This window comes from Trematosphaeria pertusa (genome assembly GCF_010094035.1).
Source record: "Trematosphaeria pertusa strain CBS 122368 unplaced genomic scaffold BU26scaffold_3, whole genome shotgun sequence".
Classification (NCBI taxonomy): domain Eukaryota; kingdom Fungi; phylum Ascomycota; class Dothideomycetes; order Pleosporales; family Trematosphaeriaceae; genus Trematosphaeria; species Trematosphaeria pertusa.
The window spans coordinates 2,298,262-2,307,436 of NW_022987214.1; positions in this window are offsets into that span (position 1 = coordinate 2,298,262).

A 9,175-nucleotide genomic window follows, 5' to 3' on the forward strand; every position below is an offset into this window, starting at 1 on the left:
ATATTATATACTATAAGTTTTATATATTATTATAAAGATATAATAGTACTTACTAGAAGAAAACTAGATTTTTTCTTAAAAGTTAGTTTAATACGTATAGCTTTTTAATTACGTAATATATCTTAGTGCAACTTTAGTATAAGGTGTAATATACTATAAAGAATATATATTAAAATTTTTATAGAAAAATATTAAGGTTTCGCTTAGTTATTTAAGAAAAACAGGTTAATTTTCGTTGATTTTCTTGCTAAGAAAAAGGTAGTCGGCTCGCTTGTGTGGTCGGTTCGCTTATAAAGTACGTTACCTATTTTATACTATATATTATAGATAAGAATATAGTCTATAAGAGGTTAGTAAGCTTAAAGAAATAGGTTATAATAACTAACGCGTTATAATAAGACGTACTACTAGAATAATACTAGAAAGTCTAGAAGATCTAGAGAGGTAATAAACTAGATAACTAGCTTAATAAATAGATCTAGATTACTAACTATATAGCTAAGCTTAAGATACTAGACGTATAAGGTATATAAGCCTAGAGAAAGCTACTTAAAGCTCTCTAACTACTTAATAAAGCGTACTTAACACTTAGGCTTACGTAACTATTTATATAGACCTTATTATAGAATATAGATAGCTATAGAGAGCTACTAAACTTATTATAGCTAGCCTAGAGACGTATATAATACTAGGTATAGTATTATAATAATAGAACTAGAGCTAGAAATATAGTAAGTTTTAAGAAGAAATACTAGAGTACTTCTATAGGCATTACTACTAGTTTAGTAAGTATTCTTACGTTAACCTAAAGATTCGCCTAGTAGACTAGAACTCTAACGCAGAAATTTAGGCTAAGTTTAATAAGAAAAAAAAGAAAAAAAAGTAGACTAAGAAGCTTAAATAAGCTACTAATTAGTTCTCTAAATAGTAAAATAAATCTACGCTAAAAGTAAGTACTACTCTACTAAGCTTTAATAATAATAAGCTAATAAGTAGTATTTCTTCTACTAATCTTATATTCTACTTCTTTAGTATAATAGCTAAGATTTTAGAAACTTAGAAGATAGTTCTAATAGCTCTATACCTTATTAATAGGTAGATCTATAACTCTAGCTCTAATATTTACGTCTATAACTTAGAGAATTAGAGCTAGAAAAAGATAGTAGAAGCTAACTTAAATGTTATTATATACGCTAGAGAGTAAGCTATAAGAGTTAAGGCTTAGAAAGAGATAATTCTCTAGACTAATACTCTATTAGAACTAACTCTAATACACCTTATCTATATAGCGTTAGTAGAGAGCTTCTTTATAAATATTATAGAGCTTACGTACTTTTAAGACGTTAGAATCTACTTTAACTCTAGTAGAGACGTTTTATATAAAAATAAGCCTAGTAATATAGTCTATAACTTAGAGTATAAATAAAGGTACTAGCTACTTAATATAGATAAAAATAGCTATTCTAATTTATAGAAAATATTTACTATATTTATAATAGTATATTAACTATTAAAGAATTTATAACTAGTAATAATTACTACTAGAGCTAAAATCTATTAACTATAGATATACTCTAATAAGAAAGCTATTATATATCTAGAAGAGGCTATTACTAGCTTTAAGCTTAAGAAGAATATACTTCTAGTTAACTAGAAGAACTATAATATCTATATATAGTTAAAAATAAATTATTAAGTTTTCTAGAAATCTAGGTTAATATCTATAAAGAGTCTCTTCTACTAAATAAAGATAGATTTAGTTTAACTACTACTAATAGAAGAAATCTATTTTAATAAGAATAAGTAGAAACTCTATATAATTAATAAATTCTTAGGCTAGTATAAAGAATATACGTTACTTATAAAAAGTAGAGTAGTATTAATATCTACTATACGTAGAATAATTACTAAACTATAGTATTAATTTAAGTACTTAGTTATTATACTTAGAACTAATAATAAGAAGAGTTTTAGTAATAAGCTTACTAAGATCTATATTAAATTAGGTATTAAATATAAGTCTAGCTTATCTAAGATACCTAAGTAGAATAGTTATATAAAGAAAGCTAAAGACGTAATAATTATAAAAAGCTAAGTAATAAGAATTATAGCTAGATTATCTAAAAAGCTAGCTTTAGAGCTATTTATTATAGCTATTTAAATTCTTAATACTATACTAATTAAATTAAATAGCTAGAAAACTCTATATAAGATAGTAATAGATTATAAACTATTAGTAGCTTATTATGTCTCTATTAGCTATTAAGCGTATATTTATAAAAAGAACCTTAAGAAAGCTATTACAATTATAGAATCGAAAACAGAGTTAACTAGCTAGAATAAAGAAAATAGTAGGCTAAGCCTAAGAGTTATAAGATAAGAGGTTACGTGTAGAGTTATAAGAATAATTAGAGTTACGTAACGTAGATTAGACAAATTAGAGAGATTAGAACTAATCTAAGTAATTAGCTCTAATCTAGAAGATCTACAAGAGCTAGAGTCTTAGTATCTAATCTAGCTAAGATAGTATATATATATAACTAGAAGAAGCTTACTTCTTATAGCTTCTTATAGTTATTACTTTATTTATTAAATTACTATAGAGACTTGCGATTTATAGTATTATTACCTCTACCTCTTTATTATTAAAGATTCTAGCCTAAAGCACACCTCTTACCTTCTCTTATAAAAGTAAGCCTTAGTCTTAGTTAAGAGAATAGCTTATAACAAAATAACTACCTAACGTTAAAGAGTAGAATAACTATGTTAATAGTTAGAACCTAATCTAGAAAGGCCTAAGCCTAGAAGCTAACTATAGAAGAGTAGATTATAGAACTCTAATAAGTTATTATAGTACTCTAGAAAATAAGCGTTTAATAGGTAGAAGAGCTAGCTATAGTAAAATAATAGGTATAGGCTAAGATTACCTTACTACAACGCTTTAATAGTAAAAGAGAGAATCTTAACGTATTTCTAGTAGCTATAGAACTCTATCTATAGTATAACGCTATAGTATTTCTATAGAATAAGAATAAGATTCTAGAAGCTATAATAAATATAAAAGAAGAAGCTTTTACGTAGGCTAAACTCTATATATTAGACTAGCTAGAAAATAAGAGTAATATAAAGAAGATATAATAGTCTATAGATAAAATCTTTAAAAGCTAGACTAGGTTTATAAAATATCTCTAAGAAACGTTTAGAAAAGTTAACGTATATAAGATAGCCTAGAAAAAGCTATTCTAACTATAGTAGATAAGCTTAGCATTCTAGTACGTAGTAATATTTAGGTAGCTAAGCGCTTACCTAGACTAGAATAACTTTACGCTAGTAGAACTCTTCTATAAAGAACTAAAGAAGTTAGTTAAGAACAATATCGCGTACGCTAAGTAACTAGAGAATCTAAGTAACATAATAGAAATAGTAGTAAAAATTAATAACTAATAGTATAAATAAAACTTAGAACGTTAATAGAGTAGAGAACGCTCTATACTACTAATAGTTAGAACTAGATAACTATAGACTCTATTCTAGAGAGACTCTATAAACCTAGACTAGATTAGAACTCTATAGAAGAGAAAATAGACTTGTAGAACTAAAGAAAAGATATAGTACTTTAAGAAAGAACTATACCTTATCTATAGTAAGAAAGAATACTTTATACAAAAATACCTAAAGAAAAAGAAGATAGTTAAGATAATCTAGGTAGACTATAATAGCCTTATATAGATAGCATGCTATAATAATAGCTATATAATATACTAGAGAGATAAGGTTAACTTAGAATAGTACCTAACTAAGGTTAAGGCTATTATACTAGAGTACTCTACGTATATAGAATACCTTACTCTAGATACTATCTAATAACGTATTAATGTATAATAGTACTAGATATACGTAGAATTCTATAACGTATAGAATTATTAATACGTATATTAGAATATCTTATTTACTAATAAAGAATTCTAGAAGACGTTAGACGCCCTTAAGAAAGCGGCCTAATTAGTAGAGTATCTTATAGACAAAGAAGTATATTTATATATCTAGAAAATATACTAAGAATTTTCTATAAACTATCTAAGAGCCTAAAAGGCTAGATAATAGTAACTAAGATACGTAGAAAGAGATAAGTGTTAGAATCTCTTCTATAAGGTATACCTAACTAAACTATTATAAGAAAAGAAACTCTCTAGGCTATTTATATATAATTAAGAAATTAAAGTATACCTATAGTAGAAGCTATACTAGCTATATAAAGGCGACTACCTAGGCTATAACTATATCTACTAAGCGCACCCTCTAATAGTCTATAGAAAGAAAGGTAAGATAGTAGTTAAGATAGCTATTAGTACCTAAAAACTAGATAAAGAAGAAATTTAAGTAGCTACGTATATAGATTCGCGCTCTAAGAAGAACGCTAGCTAAATAATAACACCTAAACTAATTAAATAAACCTATAATAAAGAATACTACGCTAAACTATAGAATTAGTATACTATAGAATACTAGTACTATTTTAAGAATAGTACTAAACTATAGAATAGATAGCCTAGTATTCTAATTACTATACGCTTAACTATAGGTAGTATTTTCTAGAATAGAAGTACCCGTACTATAGAAAGAAGGCTAAGAATAAATATATAAAACTCTACTAGACTATATACTTACTAGAAAGATACCTAGTATATATAGTAAAAAAGAAATAGAGGTTAGTACTAGCTACCTCTTTAAAGTTAAAAAACTAGCAGGCCTTTAAGGTAGAGGTCTAGCCTAAGAAGACTCTATTTAGACTATTAGTAAGATTATTACTCTAAAATCTAGAACGCTACGCGTAAAAGCTATACTAGAAAGTAAGAAGTTTATAGCCTATATAGATAGTAGAGTAGTAAAAAAGTATATTTCTACTAGCTTAGTAAGACTATAGAATATACTATTTTAAAAGAAATAATAACTCTACTAAGTATAACTTATAGATAACTAGCTACCTACTTTTAGCTAAGAATAGATTTACTTAGAGACTAAGGTATAGGTGCTAGACGTCTAAGAAATATAAGAATAATAGTTCTATAATATTATAGAACTAGAAAACATAAACGTACTTCTAGAGCTAGACTAGTTATAAAAATATAACTCTAATATTAGTTAGATTAGGCTAAAACTCTAGAAAAGGTCTAAGATAGTATAGAAGGCTAGAGTAAGACACTACCTAAGAGCTTACTAAAAGCTAGAGGTAAAGATTAGAAGAATATTCTCTACAAGTTTAATAAAATAGGCGAAGAAATAATCTTAAGACATTAGCGTTATATAAATATAAAAGCTACAACCTAATATAAAGTAACTATCTTAAAAGGTTAAAAAAGACTATAAGAAGTTTACGTTATTATTTAATAGATAGAATAATAGTATTCTACCTAAATATAAACTATAGAACTATAAGATACCTATAGAAGATAAAGCTACGCTAAAACTAGAACTAATATACCTACTTAGCTATAAGTAAAGAGAGAAGCTCTAAAGATACTTAGAAAGACTTCTACGTAAAGAATATATTTAAGAGAGCTAAAGCCTAATAGCCTTACTAGTACTATTTATACTAAAAAAGAATAGATAGTTAAGACTATATATTAACTACTAATAACTTAACTAAGTAACTTAAAAGAATTACTATTTACTACTTATAATCTTAGAACTTATAGACTAGCTTGTAGAGGTATAGTAGTTTATAAAGTTTAATATCTAGAAAGAATACTACTAAATATAAATTAAGAAAGACTATAAGTAGAAAATAGCTTTTAGAATAAGAGAAGACCTATATAAATACCTAGTTATACTATTTAGACTTACTAACGTACTAGTAACGTTCTAAAGTATAATTAATATAGCTCTATATAAGTATATAGAGAGGTTTATAATAGCCTACCTAGATAATATACTTATATATTTAAAAGAGAAACTAGAAGAATATAAGAACTACGTGTAGAACACGCTATAAAAGTTTAGAAAGTATAGGCTTCTAATAGCTTCTAATAAGAGTAAGTTCTACTATATAGAAACTAGCTACTTAGAATTCTACCTAACCTAAAAGAGAATCTAGATAGAAATAGACAAGGTCTAGGTAGTTCTAGACTAGCCTATACTCTAAATAGTAAAAAAAGTATAATTCTTTCTAGAATTTACTAACTACTACTAAAAGTTTATTTAAAGATATTTATAGATTATAATACTACTTATAGAAGTTACTAAAAAGAACTAGAGGTTTAGGTAGAAAGACCTATAATAATAAGCGTTTAAGACGCTAAAATAAACATTTACTACTATACTACTACTATAAATATTTAATAAAAATAAACTAATATAGGTAGAAATAGATATATTAGATAGAGCTCTAGAAGTATACCTTAGCTAATCTAGAGAAGATAGTAAATATTAACTATACTTCTTTTACTTAAGAAAGTTCTTAGTACTAGAACTTAACTATAATATATATAATAAGAAACTTATAGCTATTATAGTAGTAATAAAGAAATAAAGAATATACTTAGAAGATACTAAATACTCTATTAACGTAGTATTAGACTATAAGAACCTTATAGTATTTATAATAATAAAAACGCTAAACTAATAATAAGTTAGGTAGGTAGAAACGCTAGCTACGCTAGACTTTATAATCTAATACTAGAAGAGTACTAAAAATAGAGTAGTAGATACGCTTAGCTAGAGAGCTAATTATATAATAATAGCTAAGAAGAAATATAAAGTTATACTCTACGCTAGACTAGATAAAACTCTAGAATATAATAGACTATAAGTTAGCTAAATTATAAAAATTAGAGACTAGTAGAATAACAGGCTAGAGCTATCTAATAAATAGAGATAGTAAGAAGTGCTAGAAATATTATAAATAGAGTTTATCTAGAAATTCTATAGTATAATAACGTATAAATACTAAGAAATTAAGCGTACTCTTAAGAGATTACGGCGAGAATACAAGTTTCTTATAATAAAGAAAAAAGTTATAGAGATAATATAGAAATATATAGAATACTAATAAAATAAGATAGTTAGGTACTAACTATATAGATTACTATAACTCTTAGAACTATCTATAGCGCTATAGTAACACGTTACTATAGACTTTATTACTAAGCTATCTAGGTTAGTTAAACCTACGTTAAGAAGAAAGTGTAACGCTATCTTAGTAATTATAGACTAATTTATTAAATACGTATACTTCTACTTAACTAGTAAGACTTTTAAAGCTAAAGAACTAGCTTATAAGATAAGCTAATAACTATTTAGCTAGTATAGAATACTAGAATAGGTTACTATAGATAGAAATAAGCTATTTATATCTAAGTTCTAGAACGTACTACTTAGCTAAATAGAGATAAGTAATTAAATATTAACTAGCTTTTACCTATAAACTAATAGATAAATAAAGTAAATAAACTAAACTCTAGAAGAATACCTAAGAAACTATATTAACTAAGAATAGAATAACTAGGTTAAATTACTACTTATAGTATAACTAGTATATAATATAGTAAAATAAGAAACTATAGAAATAACTCTCTATTAAGTATACTATAGCTATAAAGCTAGAATATATAAATCTATAATATATATAGCTATAATTTCTCTAAAAGTAGAAAAAAAAAACTACTAAATAAGAATAATCTATAATAGACTATAAAAAATAGTAGAAAGAATAACCTAATAAGTAAATAAGAAAAGAATTAAGAGACTAACCTTTAAGAAGAAGAATAAAGTTTTTATTTTATAAAAAAACTTACGTACTAAACAACCTAGTAAGAAACTTAACTACTTATAAATTAGGCTATTTAAGATTAATAAATAACTTAGACCTATTAACTTTAGGTTAAAGCTACTACTAATAATATAAATATACTCTATATTCTATAAATCTAAACTTAAGCTAGTACCTAATAATATACTACTTAATAAATAAACTAAAGTAGAACTAGACTAGAACTTTAAGGTTAAAAGAATACTAGATAAAAAGCGTATATAAGGTTAGTAGAAGTACTAGATTAGATAGAAAGAATATCTACTAGAAGAAGATACCTAAAAACTACTAGAAAACTTTAGAAATTACTCTAAGAAACTTAAGAAGTTTTGTTAGTAGTACTAACTCTAAAACTTAAAGACTAGAACTCTAGATTCTCTAGACAGCTCTAGTTAAATAACTAAAAAGAATTAACTAGAGAAATAGAAGGTTATAGCTATAAGAGCTACTATACCTTACGCTCTAACTACTCTAACTTCTTAATATTAGCTAGGTTCTTTAAAAGTAGCACGTTATAATAACGCTATACTAGGTCTAACTACTTCTATAAACGCTCGCTACAAGTATCTATAAACCGCTAGAATTTGTCTAGGCAGGTCTTCTAGGCACGTAGGCAATCTAGCTTAAGCTACTAAGTCTTAGCAAGGCGCTCTACCTTAAGACTAGCCTTAGACTACTAAGAACGCAGGTTAGCTACTAGCTAATCTAACTTCTCTATCTCTTTCTAGTCTAATATCTTATTATAGAACTAGCTCTTTATAATATACTCTAAGTAATAACTAGAAGATACCTCTATAACGTAACGTAGGTTATAGAAATAGTAAGCGCTATAAGAGTTATTAGATATATTAGCGCTAGTATATAGAATAAGGTTAGTATAATAGTAATAATAAACTATTAAAGACTTAGTACGCGTAGGCGGTATAGTAAGAATAGAAGAGAAAAAGAGAATATAATACTATAGAACTATAGATAGTACTACTCTTATATAAGAATAGTATAAAATAATAAAATACTACGCCTAAGAGTAGAATAGAGCTTTAGAATAACGCTTTAGAAGAAGAGGTAAGTGTTATAATTATAGAATTAAAAATAGAGTTAACTAGCTAGAATAGAGAAAATAGTAGACTAAGCTTAAGAGTTATAAGATAAAAAGTTACGTATAAAGTTATAAGAATAATTAGAGTTACGTAATATAGATTAGATAGATTAGAAAGATTAGAACTAATCTAAGTAATTAGCTCTAATCTAGAAGATCTATAGAAGCTAGAGCCTTAGTATCTAATCTAGCTAAGATAGTATATATATATAACTAGAAGAAGCTTACTTCTTATAGCTTCTTATAGTTATTACTTTATTTATTAAATT